Source organism: Castor canadensis, chromosome 4, assembly GCF_047511655.1.
Source record: "Castor canadensis chromosome 4, mCasCan1.hap1v2, whole genome shotgun sequence".
NCBI classification, from domain to species: domain Eukaryota; kingdom Metazoa; phylum Chordata; class Mammalia; order Rodentia; family Castoridae; genus Castor; species Castor canadensis.
The window spans coordinates 12,790,594-12,810,096 of record NC_133389.1 but is presented as its reverse complement, the minus strand read 5'-3'; positions in this window follow the sequence as shown (position 1 = coordinate 12,810,096).

Sequence of the window (19,503 nt, the reverse complement as noted above, 5' to 3'; positions counted from 1 at the left end):
TCCTGCGGTTATGGGATTTTGTTATGACAGTCCAAGTTGACAAAGACAATCCCCCATTACATCATTTCTACTTGTCAAACTCAGAAACATATCATTTCTTGCCTGGCCTAATAGCTGAGTTTTTGAACTACTTTCCTCTTTGTTCATTTTCTACTACATTTAATTCAAATAATATTCTAAACTAAGTGAAGCTCCTTCTAAAACCTTCCAATAATTCCTTTTCATTTACAGTGAATATTTTAAAGTCTCTTAGTTTGCTACGTTATGTCTGATTAACATTTAATTCACCACAATTTTGTGTTATGCACTGTTTGCATTCTTGATACATAACTGTGTCTCAAAGATATAATGGCATGAAAACTTTTAGAGAGATTACTGTGTTTAGTTCAGTGAGAAAATCAAGTGGTTGTTTCAAGTCAATTGAGAGATTATTTCAACATCAAGGCTAGACATGATGGGGGTTTCATATGATGAGGTTTAAGGTAATAGAATGAAAGGTAATTTCACTTTTAGGGTCAGCAGGACATGGTGACTTTGACAATAGCATCTGAGTTAGTGATTTCAGTAAATAGGTGTATGATGTTGTTATTAATCAGGATAAAAAAACAAGGGCAGAGATAATAATAGAAAATATACTCTTTTAGCCTTTTGAGATTAAACATTTTATGGAAAGTCCTAAAAGGTGACTTGATGTGGGATTTTCAGCTTTGAAAAAAGATGATGAGGCTAGTGAATCTGCAGGATTTGGAGGTTAATGGTAGATACAGAAACTCAAATATCTATTGCAAATTTTTACAATAACAATAATAAAAAAACAAATTTAAAAAGATGACAAATATTTTTGTTTACATAATATTTTTGTTTACATAAATGTTATTGCTTTGACTTCAACAAAATAAAATGGCATTAAACACCAACTCGTCTCTTTTTCCAAGAGTATCCTAGACAATGTTAACTCTTAAATCCTTCTATTTTAATTTATTTCCTGGAAGCAAATGATTTTATTCAGATCTTAGTTTAATGAAAAAGAAAATAGTGAGAAGAACAAATAGAAGAGGTATTTCAGGAAATTCAGAAAGAACACCAGGGTTCTGACAAATAGAATATGAAGTCACTTAATGAAAGATTTCTAAATCTTTCTTATTCTTCCACAATTTGGGACTTGAGATGAGTGAGAGGAGTCCACGGTGTTCATAGACTTTGTTGCCTACCAAAGACAAAGATGCTCTATGGGAATATTCACGGTTAGTTGTGAATAGGGAATTCTATTTTGGAAAAAGGCAACTATTACAAACCAGACTAATGTAGGCATTCGAAATTAACACTACAATGTATTTCTCTCGAGAGAGTGCTATGAAGTCAGGCAAAATGACAAGCATGTTGCGTTACTGCATCAGATTTACAATGTTTAGGTGCTGTTACTTCTGAAATTAATTCCTCAGTATGCTGTTTAACAGCTTGAAGCAGGAAGCTGGTGAATGCAGAGAATTGTTACTTTTGTGTGTGTGTGTGTCCAAGGTTCAAGTTGAGCAGGAAGAGCTGTGATTAGGAGATAAATACTTTGCTGGTAGGGCTTTTGCCAAGGATAGAGCCACAGGGAGCCTCCATCTTCAGCACTGCACCACAGTGGGGCTAGCCTAAGGGAGGGGCTAAAGATCCAACTATGTTTTGGAAGAAAACTCAGCTCTAACTTCGCCATTTGACAACTAGAGCAGCAGTAATGAGGAAATCAATGATAAAAAACGTGAGTGAATAGTTCTGAAAAGATACCCTGGTACACATTACTGGGGTCTCAACTACCATAATAGAACCCACATTTTAAGAATGTGTGTAGATAAAAAATGTGTTTCCCTTACATGCTACTTTCACCACTGTATTTCCTCAGACAATCCATAGAAATGAAATAGCCTAGAGTGTTTGAATGAAAACAGGCAGGAATTTAGAATGAAGAAAAAGAATGTGTTCAGCACAGCACCTGAAAAGGCTGGTGAGTCGGAGGCAGTCATTACACACAAGAAGCACCAGTATTTGGAGGTGACATTTGGGCACCATTAACTTTTAGTCATGTGAGCTAACTGAACACTTAACATGTTTCAGACATTACATTAAGGGCTTTATAAACATCATGTACTTTATTTCTTAATCTTTATGAAGTAGGCAGTCATATATCTATGTAACAAATTAGCAGATTCAGTTTATGTAGCTTTCAGAGCAACGTGCATGAGAATCATACTCCAGAAAAAGGATCTGGAATGAGATCCTAGGTTTCTTCCTTTTACTGTCTCTGCTCCTGCCTTCTTAGTTACATTGCTCATTAACCAGGCCATGCCTGGTCAGTAACTTCAAACAGAATTCTAAAATGGAAAACCAACAAACACACCCAAGTCACTCCCTTAGATAAAATCTTAAGAACAAACAAACAAACAAAAAAGGGTATAACAGGCATAAGTAATAACTTTATGAGTAGAACTCCAATAGCTCAGCAATTAAGAGAAAGTATTGACAAATGGGACTGCATGAAACCAAAAAGCTTCTGCATAGCAATGGAAACTGTCAGCAGACTTAGAGATAGCCCACAGAATGGGAGAAAAACTGTGCTAGCTCTACATCTCATAAGGGATTAAAAACCAGAATTTACAAGGAGTTCAAAAAACTAACCTCTCAAAGCATCAACAACCCACCGAATAAATGGGTAAATGAACTGAACAGACAATTCTCAAAAGAAGTAAAAATGGCCAATAAACTTATGAAAAAATGCTTGACATCTTTGGCTAAATTGACACTGAGAGCCCACCTCACCCCAGTCAGAATGGCTACCATCAATAACACAAACAACACCAAACGCTGACCAGAATGTAGGGGGAAAGGAACACTTCTACACTGTTGGTAGGAATGTAAATTAATGGAACCACTATCGAAAAGCAATATGGAGGTCCCTCAAATAACTAAAAATAGAACTACCATACAATTCAACAATACCATACTTGGGCATATATTTAAAGGAATGTGCTCCAGGATACCATAGAGCCACTTGTTCAACCATGGTTATAGCAGCACTATTTACAGTAGCCAAGCTTTGGAAACAGTGTAACTAAAGGCCATAATTGAATGCACACTCTATGTGTCTATCTTTCTATCTATCTGTCATCTATCTAGATATTTCTCAAAACTTGGAAATACTCTCATTACATTGCAAGGGAAGCTTGGATGTTTCAATCTATAACATTTTCAATTGTTAGAAAATTACAACTGTCATTTATTTTAATTTACCTTTTTGGTATTTACTGTTATTTTATAAGGCGAATATAAATTAGGTCTATTGCTTCATTTGCGATGAAGGCCGTTAGCAGACAGGAAGTGACTTTTTCTGGAAAGCAAATGACTTTTTACCACATTTTTTAGGCATAGGTACTCATTTACCTTCACATGGATTAAATATTCCATGTGTTGCTTATCACAAAGTAGCTGAAACTATCAGAGCTTCTACTGTTCCTTTATAGTCCATATGGAATTAAAAAGGATCACCATGTCCCTGGAGGCCAACTGAATGCTATATTGGCCAACTAACCTTCCCCAATCTAACTACTAATGGATACTATTTGGAAACATTTCTTAAAGTCTATGCTTTGCATCTTTGCTGGTACGTCCAGATGAACAAATGAAAAAGTGAGAATTATAATCCAATTAAATTGCTATTTCAAGATTCCTGGAGACTACCATAAATACACAGTTTTTCGGGAAAAAGGATAAGATCCAGTTCTGTACCCCACAGAAGGATTCTTTTTCTCCCTGTCAGCTTCTCCTACAGTATAATGACCATTGCTAGAAACATTACCTATATATACATCCAAGATGACATATAAATGGACTTTTCAACTCAATTACATGAAGTTAACAATGGAGTTATTTTAAGTAAAGAAAATGACCCCTAACCATGAGGTACACTATGCAGTAATAATTGAACCATTATAGTATTATATTAAGCTTGACTTTATTCAGCCATGTACAAATAGTATGTGAATGTTATTATATCTTGAAGGATGACAACTTCCTACAGTCCCTTTCCATTGTCTATCCTTTGCTTTAAAATTAATGTTCAATACTCTAATTGTAGTCTCTCCAAATAAAGCCTGCATAGATATACAGATATATGAATATATCTATACACATACACACAGTACATATATTTTTATATATACACATATTTTTGTGTTTCATATTGGGGCTTGAAATAAGATTCCCATGCTTGCTAGGCAGGCACTCTACCACTTGAGCCACACCCCTAGTCATCACACAAGTTCATAATTTTATCCACACAGAGAGACATAGATATTCTTTAATTACACCATTTTCACTTTGCTTCTGCATAGATGCACACCAATAAACAAAACAGGACTCACAATAGACTGTTCTAAAAAAGATACTTGCTGTAGCTATTCTGTCCTATGGCAGTACTGATGGTATTTTACAAATTTAGCTGAATTTTGTTGAGAAAAGAACCATTCTATATTCAAAGTTTCTCTAAAATATTCCTTTGCTCTTAGCAAATCCTTGGCTTAATGATATACTCTTGATGAAAAAAAAAATCAAATATTATCCACAGCCAATATAGTTACAGGTAAAGCCTTACTTCCATGCTGAAGTTTTACTGCTTAATCTGGAAATAAGTACATGTAAGGAAGTAGAAAATGTATGCTTTTGAGAATCATCACTTTCAGATAATATGATCATGGGAAGTACTAATATTTCTTAACTCCCCCAGGAAAATCGAGCTGTACTTGAGAGTTATTACTGAGATGATATCCTGGCTTGTTCTCTTTGAAAATTATATTCTATATTAGAAATTAAAGCTGGGAAGCTCTGACCTCCCTTCAGGCAAAAAGACTCCATTTCTTCGTATATTATCTTGATTGAGTATTGTTTATGCAGACAGAGAGAGAATCCCCAATTGTCTCTTTGAAAATTACACATTTTGCTGGGAGGAGTTTCCTGGGTACCATCGGAAGAGGTCTGGTTATAGTCGCCAGCAGTGCCATCCACAGCTACACGACCTTTTATATGGGTCATTGCCTTCTAACAACAGCCAGAGGTTACCCTGATTTTGTCAAATTGAAAAATTATTAAAAGAAACAAAAATAAAGGCTGTCATACGAATCTCACCATAAAATAATTTTATTTCTCGGAATCAGGATAACCATACTCTCTTCCTCATCACTCCAGCTAAAGCAGGGTAGTCCTTGAACGGTCTTGATATAATTACAGGTAGTACATGCTCTCTTCTCTTTCACTCAGTTTTTTAGGAGGTAGTAATACCCATACTTCTGGGTCACCTACTTGATTGGGAAACAAAACAGGATTCCATTAATGAGAAATAGACTCACTTTAATTGTCACATAATAAATGATTACATAATCTTCTGAAAAATCTCATTTATTTTCTAAGTCTATTTTAGTAAAAATACCTCCTAAGATGCCTATTTTGCTTTCTGACCATGTTCCAGAATTTGAAAGAAGTTGATATTTTCTTTAAAATACAGTTTTAAGAGAGATCTTGCTTTGTGCTTCAATTCCATCTTGTCTCGATTGCTCTTGGAACAGATGTTGTCTTTATTCAAGATGCACCACATTCAGTTTTCATCTAGGCAAAGTATTTCAGTTGTAACGGATTTAAGAATAGAAATGGAAAATGATTCAGAGTAGAACTAGAAAAGGAAGCAGAATATAACAACATCACTCTTTTTCCTTGGTGGTTTTATTTCTAGGACAAAAATTCTGGAAAACGCCAGACTTTGGGGCTCTGAAGCATCTTTAAGGACCTGGTGGCTTTGTAGCCTGCAGGATTATTTTCCTTAAACATATGTTATTCTAACTACCTATAGAACTGCTTTGATATTTTATATGACTTTAGGAGATGAAGGTAGAAAGTAGGTCGGCAATCTGAGGCCAGATGGGACAATAATTTTCAGATACTGAGTATTCTTGTCTTTTTCAATAACTATTTCTGACTTGTTACAAATCACAGGGACACTTTTTGCCAAGTTAAAATGAACATAAAATTTTCTTTAAACATTGATATTAATAAAGAGTTTGCAAGGATATAAAGGGTGAAAGAACTTAGAATTGCAACCAAGTTGAGTCTCATTTGCTATGACATAGAATGTCCTTCCTTTGTCAGTTGAGTTTCTGGTCACTTTAAATTAGAACTAAGCATATCGCTACCCTCAAAGTCCAGAACTGAAATATCTTTTAGTGACTCTAGACTTTATAAATTGAATTAATAATTAGACTTAATCTTTTTGTAGATGCAAAATCTCCTCTTGCTAAATGTGCCTCATAATTCCTTCTTCTTGCCAATAGGTGACATTAGCTTTAGAGAAAATCTAAAATTTTCATTATTTTCTGACAAGGGATGCCATAGATTTTTTTTTAAAGATGAATTTTCCAGGTCAGCAGAAGCTGTCTTTAAAGATTCTAGCTACAGATTCTGAATTAAAAAGAAAAACTTGCTTCTACTCTCCTAACATTCCCAGAACTAAATTAAAAAATATTTTTAAATGTTGTTAATATTCAAATAGAAGGTCCAGATGTGATGAGTGATTTTGGTGACTGACACTGATGAAAGTTAAAACCTATTAATATCATTCAGAGTAACACTGGTAATACTTTGATTTTATCAAAGATTAAGGGAATTAGTGTTAAAGTCCATGTAAAAGACTGCACAATATGTTGGAAGATGAAGAAATGGTTTACCGTCTAAACTTTAACTCTCATATTACTCATACATTGTAGTTAAAGAGGTACCAATGGTGGGAAAATGAGTTACATAATCTGAAATGCTTGTATGGCATGAACAAATCTAATGACGAGACACTATGATTTGCAATAATTGCTCTTAATCCTAGTCACTACCATTTGCCAATTAAAAAAGACTTCATTATCTTCCAAATCCTTAAAATGCATTAGCGCTCCTTCCTTGTTAGTCTCTAGTAGTAACCAATTCTGGTGAAATTTCATCAAACAGAGATACAAAAATATTGAAAATAACCACCATGGCTACAGAGCCAGCTACCATTAACTGAGAGTCTATAATGCACTATTGTAGATATACCATCATCACTCTTAGCATCACTAAATAATTTCTATAACATCTGTGCTAGCCATTACTATTTTATCATCTTACAGGTAAAAAATAATATTATCTACATTATAAAAAATAAAATTTTATTTTAGTGTGAAAATAGTTGGCTTTTGTTGTAGGAATGTGTCCTTATAGGATATTCTACTTCTTGGACTTCTAATCAAAATTGAGACTAAGACAGCACTATTATTTTATTAAGCCAATATCCATACAACATTCATTATTCACATCCAGATTTAGTAATAATGAGAAACTTATGATTTGGCTGACAAGCCCTTTGTTGATTTGGGTATGAGCACCTATTTTAGTAGTCCCCCAACATATTCTTGGATTAATGTCCTTTCCTAAGAAAGAGAGTGAGAAAGAAAGAGGGAAAGAGAATGATGTTGAGAGAGGAAATACCAGAAGATGTGAGACCATGCAAACACTTTAGTAAGATTAGGTAAGGCGCACAGTCTTCATCACTGTTTTATGTATCCTGCTAAATATTGTTAACTTGTGTCGTTGCCAGGTCTTCCCTAACCATAATCCTAACAAGTATTACCTAGCTTTTCTATTGATTCTTTTCCAGGAAGGTTTTTCTCTCTTCTTTTCCCAGCAGAAATAGCAGGGGAAAAAAAAAGAATTATTAGTTAAGTCTGCTTGTGGTCACATTTGACCACTCCTGTAAATTGAAAATCCAAGGAAATGATGTTAGTCTTACCTCCATGAGTTCTCTCTGATAAACAGGTTCCCAAATTCAACTATGTATATGTGTGATTTTAATAAACACTGATCAAAACTGACTAGATTACCAACTATTTGGGCTGACAATAGAGTACTTTCTTGTCTTTTTCCATGTTCCAATATTGAACTCTTTTTTAAATTAATTCTTGTTAAGAAAGGCTTCTTCTGGCCATTTTTGCATAAAAACAGTTTGTTGTCCTTTTTTTTCTTTTTGCTTAGCATCATCTTCGTTTATTTCTGGGCATTGCCAGAATTTTCAGTACATTTTTCCTACTTGCAAGTAGGAAGACTGTCTTGGATTTCCATTAGTGAACGATGCTGAGTCAGAACTGCAAGCAAGCTACAGTCACGTGTTTTGTCAGGTTAGTTGAGGAGAATGACTGAATAAAGCCGGCAAGCTAGTCCTCTGGGAGACTAACAAACTGACTCTGAAAGCAACACGACTTAAGTTCCAATTTAAATTAAAAGACTAGCAAGCAGAAGCAATGACAAACCAACCCTATATGACTGCAAAATTTGGACCCAGTACAGATGTCATTTACTGAAAAGTGCATTTTGTGTCCTCCTCAAGCCATACTTAACAATTAGTGACAAGACAATATGGTGCTGGCAGCCAGCCAAGCCTCACCACTACCACAATGTTTGTCATGACAGTAGTTTGCCGGGCAGGAAGCGTGAGGAGACCAGCTGACAGTAAGAGATGAAGCAACTGTCCTTTCTGTTCCTGAAGAGATGGATACCAGCAGAGAGGGCTGAAGATATGGCCTCAAAAATTGACTAAAGCATAACTTTAAATGTTGGAGCTTAGCTGTGAATGGAGAACTGTAGAAAAAGCATAAAAATAGTGACCTAATGCATAGTAGTGAATTATAAAGTAGGGATTTTTGAGGAAAACTTGTAAGACAGTGGGTATAAACTTCAATCATCATTAACCTTCACAGCTAATGGCAGTGCTTGCACTCTCTGTTGCATTAGGTATATTTCAAACAAGTAAGAACTTCAACAGGTATCCTACTCATAGATTCTATTCTCTAGGGCAGCTTTTCATTGTTTATAAATAGACTTCCAAATGGGTAAAAAACAAATATTGTGAAGTTCTCATTCTGGAATCAATGAAAGGAATTATACACAATTAACATGTCTTAAACATTAGATTACACTGGAATGCAGATTTTTTTCAAAACTATACGCATCTTAAATCTAGGGAATTTAAGATGCAATTCCTGAAAGATAAGTAATCTCTTTGGCCAGTGACACATGGGGAAATGTCCAAATGAGTTATCTTAGTAAATTATTATTTAACAAATAATATTTATCACTTGCTATTCATTGGGATATTTGGTAGGCAATTGGGATATCATTTAACAACATTAAACAGTTAGACTATGTTAGCTACATCTTAGGCACCTGATTTTATTATGATAAATCATTTTATGTGTTTCAAATTGCCCACCTGTTTCCAAATTATTATCTTATATTTATTATTAGAACAAGGAAACCAAGACAGAGGCATTGCACACAAATTCCCCAAAGTTACATTGAATTGAATTCATTTGAACTTTGGCCTTTGTTTCCAGGATTGATTTGTGCAAAATGACATGCACAGCTTCTTTGAGAATCTTTCTTTCACTAGATTATATTCTGAATCTTTTGGGTTTTTAAGTCATTTTTGCCTTATATATTAATGTTTGAGGTTCTACATAACAACAGTTACTTGTTTCAAACTGATATTTTATTCTCCTTTTAATTACCCTAAACTGTATCTTTGAAGTAAGAAATATTTTCCTCCATTTTTGTGTTATAAGTGTCTACACCATGTCTGTAAATGTATAGATGCATTGAGCATCCAAGAAAAACCCTATGTAAAAATGTCAGTGAATTAATTTTATGGCTGTGGATGGAGAATTTAAATTACATCTTTTGTTTTCATTGATTGATGAGTTGTACCTTAATGGAAACCTCTCTATTACCCAGAAGTCTTTTACTCTAATACACTTTTCAGTCTCTTAATATAAAACTTAACATTACTCTCTAAATCTCCCTTACTTGGTTCCTACTGGTCTATGGCACATTGTATTTGTAACATCACCAAAGTTTAGCTGATTATCTTATGTTTCCACAGATAAATCAAACTAAATACATTTAGGAAACTTATATGTGGCAATAGTAACACTCCATCCAAAGAGGTAAATGTCAGTAAAAAGTTCCCGTCCCTTTATAGATTTTATTTAATGGAAGTTTTCCAAATTTGAAAATCTCAAATACCAATCTCAGTCTAGGCAGATTTTACCTATACTATTTCAAAGTAGAGAATTTGCCTCTAACACTCTGTCCGTGACCTTTTAGACATGACACTTCAGTGTGTGGTAGGGAATCAACAGCTGGGGTTCTATAGTCAGACTAAGCCATGCCTCACTCCCCTTACATGTCTCTGCTTCTGTGGACTAGACAGCTGCCTAGCATCATGAGCACACAGGAAGCTACTTATTGTTTCTTGGATGTCATATACACAATTATAAACTGACTAAGTTCTGGGAAGGCCTGGATTGTGTATATCTTCACTGTTGATTTATTTTAGCATCTAACAACGTCTGATGCAACATGAACTCATGATAAATTTGGCAAATGGATAAATGGATTAGCATTATGAATTTTCTGAACATTAATGACCTTAATAAGACAGAGGGCATTAACCTTCCTGTTTTCCATTTGTCTTAGGTGCATTTTTTCATAGATTGCTTTCAAAACCCTAGAGAACATTTTTAAGACTCACTTTTCTGAGTTGAAGACAATTTGAGAATTTACAAAGCATTTTTCTAAGAAGCATTGTGCTTATTTCTGAACAAAGGATGGCTCTGTACCCAGTGTTTTCTCCTTGGATTCTAACCTGATAGTCCCTTCACTTTTTAGCCTAGTGGCCTTAGCATTTCTGATTTTAATATCTGAAACTCAGATTCCCTAGACCTTGGATATCTTGGAACTTTATGTAAGATAACACTTTCTGCTATTGAAACTTTCCTCCAGGTTTTCTTTTATAAGCATGACAGCTCCCTTGAAGTGAGATCACAGATATGTAGGTAAATAGCATGCAGGAGCAATTTGCATCCCTTCTAAGAATGTTAGTATGACGTATTGCTTAATTAGGAGAGTAAGCCTTTAGCAATAAAAACTCATCTCTACAATTACGTCTTTGAATCAAATTTGCTTACATACAGTTCAAGGATTTTTATACCACATGCCATTCTTAGAAAAATAAAATATGCTCATTTCACTTTTTATTAGTAGTACTTTCTATTAACATCTCTATGTACCTTACACTTGCCTCCAAAGTACAAGAATTTTAAATATAGCATAAACATAAGACACACATACGTAGCCCTTTTATTATCGCCCTATTATATTTTAAGAAAGGATTAAAAGAGCTTCCCTCTATATTATTTCCTGTTCCCTTCCTACCCTGTCTTCCTATCTTTCTTTTGCCACTCCTGTTTTCTTCCTACTTTGAGATAGAATGTGGTATTAATAGAATATACTTTTCTAAGAAAAATGAGTTTTACTGATACTAGGATTAATGGAAGACTTAGCTAAAGCATGGTCTAGAATGAAAATTGGGGAAGGAAAGTAGGAAGCTTTCTACCTATGAGATTAATTCCTTCTCATTCATTCTTCTTCCTAAAGTTATAATAATTCAGGAAAGGTTAGGTTGTTATCCCAAAAATAATTATCAATTTCCCAGTAAAATCTGAGATAGAGCTGTAAAATCTGACTTCCACTTTTTACTTAAAATAGGGACACTTCATTCTCAAAAGTCAAAGATAGCAACAAGTATGCATATGAAATGGTTTTGTTTGTGTTCTTTTTAGATTAAAATATGATATTTTGGCATAAAATGATACAATTTCTATGTATTGCCAGAGACATTAAAAATACAATAATTCAACATGATAGTCTTGTGAGATACTCTGTTCTTGAGGAAGTAACAGCAGATACATAGTTAGTTTTTGGTATTTCAAGAATTAAGGGACTAGATATAAAAAGCAAATAAAACATTTCCTATTTCTTTAAATATGACTAGCTGAGTATCATGAAAAGTCCTAATTTTATGAATATGAAAGCACAGCAAAATCCAGGAATAATGGTGCATGACTATAATCCCAGCACTTGGGAGGCTGAAGCAGATGGATAGCAAGTTTGAGGCTTGCCTGGGCTACCTAGGGAGACCTTGTCTTTTAAAAAAGAGAGAAAAAAGAAAAGAAAAAGGAAAAAAAAAGGCAGAATTAGCACAAATAAAAGAAATGCCTTCAAAGGAAAACAAACAAGCAAATAAACCAGAAGCATTACGTCAATCCCAGAAAAATAAGCAGTGGTCAAACTGTTAACTATTAAGACCATGTACACACTTCCAGTGTCCTAGAACTTATTTCATTTTAATTGGCTGAATGATGCGACAGTTGACAAGGGTTATGTCCCACTCAATGTGGGAAACTGAATCAGAGGTATCACACACAGAAAGTAGCTTCTCCTGAAAGGTAAAGCCTACCATACTGGCCATGGAAAACAAATTCCCAAGTTAAAAGATGACAGTGTGAAATGATGAAATGTGTCTTTCCCATCTGGAACTTAGTAGAGCAAAAAATATTTGCTTTATGATATTGTGGTCATAATCAGCCACACTGCATTCAGGCATGCATCTTATAACCACTCTATTTAAAAAAATGCAGAACAAGAATTAAATGGGGAGAAGTCATAGCATCATAATGATCCTGGCACTTACAGAAAGAACACATATACACTGTAGAAGAGCATGCTTAAATGTTTCTAATGGAAGTATACAAAGAATTCTTCCAGTTGAAATTTCGAGAACCATAAGCTCAGAACCACAGATCACGAGGCATATGAGCAAATCAAGTATGCACCATGTCAGTGGAACCCATTAAAAGGCAGAATCAAATATTCAAGGAACACACAATGTGAAATTAATGGAAAATAACAAAAATAAGTCTAGTGAATTATTTAAGAAATTAACTGGTAAGAGTAATCAGAGCATAAACACCTTTGAGAATAATATTGCTGTGGATTTGTGATAGTGTCTTATCTTGTATAAATTCTGAATCAGTATTTGTCTATATGTAGATAAGTTATAGCTATAGATATAGATATGGATACATAGAAAGAGAATATATATGAGATAGATATATCTACATATATACTATATGATATATCTCTCTATAGATATCTATATATAAGATACAGATTCTCTAAATTCCATTGTAGTAGCCATCAACACAATGCTAGTATTATCTCGATTAGCATTTCAATAAATCAATGTTAAAATAAACTTATTAAGACATATTAATTAGGTATACTTATACTCTAGTTATTACATTGAGTCATAAATGAAGCTTGATGTGAAGGAAAAGTGATTGCATTTTGAGACAGCTTGGGCATGGTGAAATAAATCAGCCGATTCCTTCTCCTACTGTGGATGAACTATAACTCCTTCACCATTTCAACTTACTTTGACCAAAGAGATCTCCAGGATATGACACAAGCAGAGACTTAAATGTGCCCAAGTGATTTGATCTAGACCTGAGCTCTGGCAATTAATTAGGAGAAGTCCTTTTCTTGAAAGCTGCAATCATTTTAACTTGAGTTCCAGAATAAAAATAAGAATAGCAAATTTGAACCACACATCTGACAGCCATCTCTGTTCTGCTGTGGACTCCCTACAAGGAGTAGAAATACCCAGGTGACCCCCGTAAGCACGTGCAGGAAAGAAAAAGCTGTTTCTTGTCTGGTGTTGATTAGGTTTATTAGGCAGCAACTTCATGTCAAAAACTGAATAAAGATCTTTGTAAAAAAAAAGTTGGAATGTAACCACAAGAGATCAAGTAAGTTTGAAACAAATTTTTAAACCACAAAAAGCAAAGAGAAGAAAGGAAGGACTGAAGGGAGGGAGGGAGGAAGGGAAAGAGGGACAGAGGAAAGGATAAACAGAGGGAGAAGGTACTGATAGGGAAAAAGTACGCATTTTTTTCCAATTCTTAAATTTGAAAAGTAAACAATGGCAAATCTTTTCAAATACAATCAGAGGGGAAATGGTAAACTCAGGCAAGCATAGGGAAATAAAAAATATCTTGGAAATTTCACAGACATTTCAAGTTTTCAGTGATACATTTATAAGGAAAAACTTTAAGAGATCTTTTGTTGTCTGTTTTTCAGATCTTTTTTTACCCTACCATGTAGCTGCACTGATAGGATAGATAAATCTGACATCTTAGCAAAGATTTTCTTTTAATACTTATAAAATTAACCTACGGAAATTCTTCTATATTTATACTGTTATGTTATTACCTTGTTACGCTTACAGGCCCTGACTTTTATAAGCTTAGTATGCTAATGATTCCTTCACTTGGGATCCATAAAAAATATATGAATTTTCTTTCCCATTAACTGGTAGGCTTTCCAGATTTTTCTCAATCTCTGAATTATTAATCGTGCCAGCCTCTGCTCACAGTTGTTGCTGTCAACATCACACATTTATGAAACAGATATCTGCTTCAATCACTGTTAGATGTTGTATAAAGTGAGTAAAAGAGACCTGACCCCTGTAATCTACAAAAGTCAGTCTTATAGAAAGAACTCTAAGTGACATGAACACAATTTTTAAAAAAGTTTTTTAAAAATGATGGAGAATAAAGCAATCTTTCCAAGTGAAAGAAATTAATTTTATGTGATAGTAAGAGAAAGCAAGATCCTTAAGTGTGTAGTGCAGAATCTTGAAGAAGGTTTCATTAACTCAAGTAGAATTTCCAAAGATGTTTGGATAGGAATGTTTAGGAACTAGAAGACACAAAGTCTCTTTGACAAAAATAATGGAAAGTAAAAAAGAGAAATTAGCAGAGTAAAGTGACAGAGGGAGATGTGAGTTAATATCATTCTATTACTATTCAGTCAATAATGGGTTTTCCATATTTGACTCTTAAATTTTTATTCTGAGAAGATTGAGTAGAATTTTGGACTTTTATGGCCCCGTTGAACCAACAAACAAACACACACTCATACACAGACAACCATATAAAACATTCATTCCTATTTTTCTGTAAAATATTCTGTATTTAGAGTAATGGGAAAAAAACAAACAATGGTAACAAACCACAGAAAGCTTTTTCCCGTTGCATGATATCTTGAGATCATCAGAAGAGAATTACCACATTATTTTTGGCAGAAAATGAAAATACTGAGAATCAAGGAAAACTATAAGATTTGTGGCTCAATAAAATCTGAGAAAATAAAGTCCCCAGATGATGTCTGCTGATGCTTTCTGCTTTCACCATATAATATAATGTTGGAGAAATATGCACAAGTTGGTTGTGTGTAATTTATAGGATTCATGTGTAAAATATTCTATTTACTGTTGGGAACCAGTTTGGGTCACTAGACTTTGTCTAATTTGAGGTTAATTTCCATTCTTGATAGTTCTGATCTATTGAATTTTGATGTGAAATCTCTGCTTCCAAGTGATGAATAAAACAGAATATTTCGTGCACTTACTTGAGACAGGATTAAAGGAAACTGAAGCCATGAAGATGTCATGATACAATTTAGTGAAAATTTATCTTCCCAGGGAATTGTTCAATTACAAGTGAAATGAGATTGGAAATAATCTTTTCTTCTATAAACCTTACACCTGGAAGACAATGCATCTGTTTAACATGTTCTATTTGCAAACTTCTGTTGTGTGCCTACCAGACTGAATTCAACAGCAGTCGTATATGGTGTTATGGATAACTTCCCAACAGCTGAACAATAACAATGAATCCATCTCATTCATTTGTTTCAATTAGGTTTCCCATTATTCAAACTATAGAAATTACTGATTACTGTTAGGTTATTTCATGGATGAGAACATTTAAGCATTCAGTATTTATGTATTTTACATTTCAATTTGACCAAGAAAAACCACATATATTTTCCTTTGTAATCCAATTTTACATTCTAATATATTATAAACATCTTTAGTATATGAATACATGCTCTAAAATATTTAATAAACTTCTTTTAAAATGAATACTATTGCCACTATAAGCCTGACATTTTAGTTTTTAAAAAATGTGACAAATTTAGTAAGGAAAAATATTCACCATCAGTCATACTATTACTATGCTGAAAACCCTCAGTAAGTTTGAGAAAACAAACAGGACCTATCCTGATCTAGTTTTCTACTTTTTTTTCTGCTATTTCATGGCCTATTATTTACATAAGCAAAACTGGGAACATACCCTTTCCCATGCCCTCTCATTTCACACACTTTTTCTGAAGCTGCTTCTTTCATCTCATTTTTTAATTCTTACTTCTTCAAATTATATGAGTTCTTTAGATCATCATAAACAAGCCCAAGAGTGAATGTTTTATAATCCCTCTGCTCTGCAATGGAACAGAAATTTCTCCTCATTGGAAGTCTCAATATTTGTGTCACTTTGAATTTTTTATAATATTCATACAATAGTTAAAAGTATACTTATAGATTTTTCTAAGTTTTAAATTCATAAATTTAGAATTTTGACTCATTATTGTCAGCATCCATCAACCTTTTTATAGAAATCATAAAGAAAATTGTAATTTACTTTTGTTATTACCTTACTGAATAGGCTATGGTTGGTACTGACATTTACGTTGCTGATAAAAACATTTCCAAACTCTTTGTAGTTATTATTTGTGTTGTTTCTAGGGAAATATTGAATGCTGGATACTTCCTTGATGTAACTTCTTTACAGTATAACTACGTTACTGTAATTATTCTATATTTAAATTTATTTGTGAGAGCATATTTTTCCTATGACATAAAATATTAATGTAAGAGGACAAATTACTGGGATTACTAAATGTTCTTAATGTGGCAATTTGCTTACCAGTGATCAATTCCTAAAATCAAAATTCTTAGATTTTACTACTTTACTTTAGTATCATTATAAACTGTAGGAGCTTTTGTACAATGGGAAGTTCTCTTTGGGAGGACTCCAGGTTGGTAATTTTCTTCCATTCACTACACAAGAAGCACAGATAATTTAGAAGGTAGACAGCTACTTTTTGTGAGATGGAGAATTAATGACAGCAACCAAGTGTTTCTTTCATTTACTATGGTGACTTCAGTGGACTGGAATAGTTAGAAGCATATTAATGGAAACAGAGGTCAAAACAATGTTTTTACAATTGTTACCTTCACAATAATAAAATATTACCTGGGAATTCATTGTCCTCATCTCTGCAAGTAAACATAGGACATATTTATAAAATATAAGATTTATGTTAAACTTGAGTATATTTCTTTGTTGATCAGTCTGAATTATTTTGCCTACATGTTAAGTTTAAAAACTTAGTTTTCACTTTGATAATTTTAGGTTCAATCTCAAACATGTAAAGTTCCCAACTGTGAATTAGTTCTGTGCTTATTCGCAAACTCCAACATCTTTATACAAAGTTTTCTAAGGTGTGAGCCACACCTGTTGTCAACATCAGATGCTTCTGAGCAATTCTGTCTAAGTTAGAAGTAAGTGTGGCCCTTTTAAAACTATATAGCACACTCATGGCACTTACTGTGTAATTATAAATTATTAAAAAAAGAAATAAAGACTGAGGAAAGCCACAAATTATACAGGTCTTTAAGATTATTGTAAGGGATCTACTTGTATAATTCAGTCATTCTAAGTTAGACAACCGGGAATTCCAGAAAAATACTAGGAACAAATGCATGTATACTCTGATCAAAAGTTTTGGTAGTTTTCTTGTAACTATGTGACAATTACATATTGATTTCAAAGAAGTAGCAATGAAGTATGTTAAATTCCCTGACTTGCTTCAGATAGAAATGTACTTTGAAACTTCTCATGTTTTCTCTTTAACACAGACTGCTGAGGTGACCATCAGAAATTGTATACCTATTTACTTTTCATTGCCAGGCATGTGATGTGATCACACATCACGCATGAAGGGCTCTCTTGCAGCTGCTGTGAGTGAAGTGAAGAGTTTATTTTTTGTGTGTCACAGAACTGATAGCAGGACTCCCAAGGTTAAGTTAGGGTTTGAAAGTAGAAATCGTACATTTATCACACTATACTTCCAAGACAGAAAATTATAAAATTGAACTTTTTGATTAATTTACATAGATGACTATAATGTTAAGAGTATATCTTAATTTAATTCTACTTCAACCCTGAAAGGGATATACAATTGTGAATTTTATTTATTTATTTATTATTTATTTGGTGGTACTGGGGTTTGAACTCAGGAATTCATGCTTGCTAGGCAAGTGCTCTACCACTTGAACCATACCTCCAGCCCTTTTTGCTTTGGATTATTTTTCAGACAGGGTCTCATTCTTCTGTTCAAGGCCGTACTTGCACTGTGATCCTTCTACCTCCACGTCAAGAGTGTTCAAGAGTCTACCTCCTAAGAAGGAGGTTGTAGGGATAAACCACCATGACTAGCTTCAAAGACTTTTTTAAGTGTTTCTCAAATGTCAGTAAGTCCCTAATAGATTCATATTCCTTTCTGAATATAATATTAATTTTAACTTTCAGAATTGAATTGATCCATCTTTTTTGAATGACACCTATGACTGAAGAGAGTTGTTTTCATGCAAATAGGCAGGTATAATAATATTTTTCACCCAATTGATTTAAAAAAAAAGTGATGATTTTTGCCAATGTTGCTACTGGTAGCTATTTAATCTGTCTTAAGATTCTATGTCTATATTTCCCAAAGTCATGTTCAACTTTCATAAACTGACTCCTTTCCAGTATGCAAATCTTTGCAACTAAAGAGATTAAAGATATGGGACTGAAGAGAATTAAAAAATCTGCAATTCCCAAGTTTAATACCTTCTAATGAACTCAAGGTCAATGAATAGAAAGCAAATGTTTATTCAAAGGATTTTAATATCTATTACTCATCATTTAGAAAAAAAGTGTTGTGTTAAGTGTGATAGCAAAAATTGGCTTGATGTGAAGGCATTTTCTGAGACTCCACTTATGTGTCAAGCATCTGAGGGCAGAATAGTAGACCATCGCTGCCATGGCAACCATGTCTAAGGCTTCACATAGTAGTTCTCAAGTGGATACTGGCCCAAAAGTGAACCAACAACATAAGGAGAAAAATAGTCAGCTGGTTACTCCAGAGAGGTAGAGAAATTATCAGAAAAAGGTACAAAGAACAAGATTTGATAAATGAGAGAAAGTGGGTAAGGTTGTCAGTGACACCAAAGAGACCTGAATTCTAAGCCAAAATATATTCAATGACATTCAGTACAAATGGGAACCTTAAGGGCAACTTGTGTAAATGTGTATTGGAAATCAGATGGGAGACAGACATAATTTTTAATACATTACCACATGGGTTTTTAATCTCATAGGAGAAAGGTTTTTTCCCCCTCCTGTTTCAATGTAGCACTGGCATGGAGTTTTCAGATGCACATAAAATTTAATTGAATATATTTAAAAATTACTTATCACTACTTCTAAGCCATTTGAGCACACATATGGTACACAGCATTAAACAAAATAAAAGAACTCAAGAATTGAGCAAATGAGGATGGTAGTGGAAAAAGGAAAGAAAGCAATGTATCTGGAAACTCTGCATAAG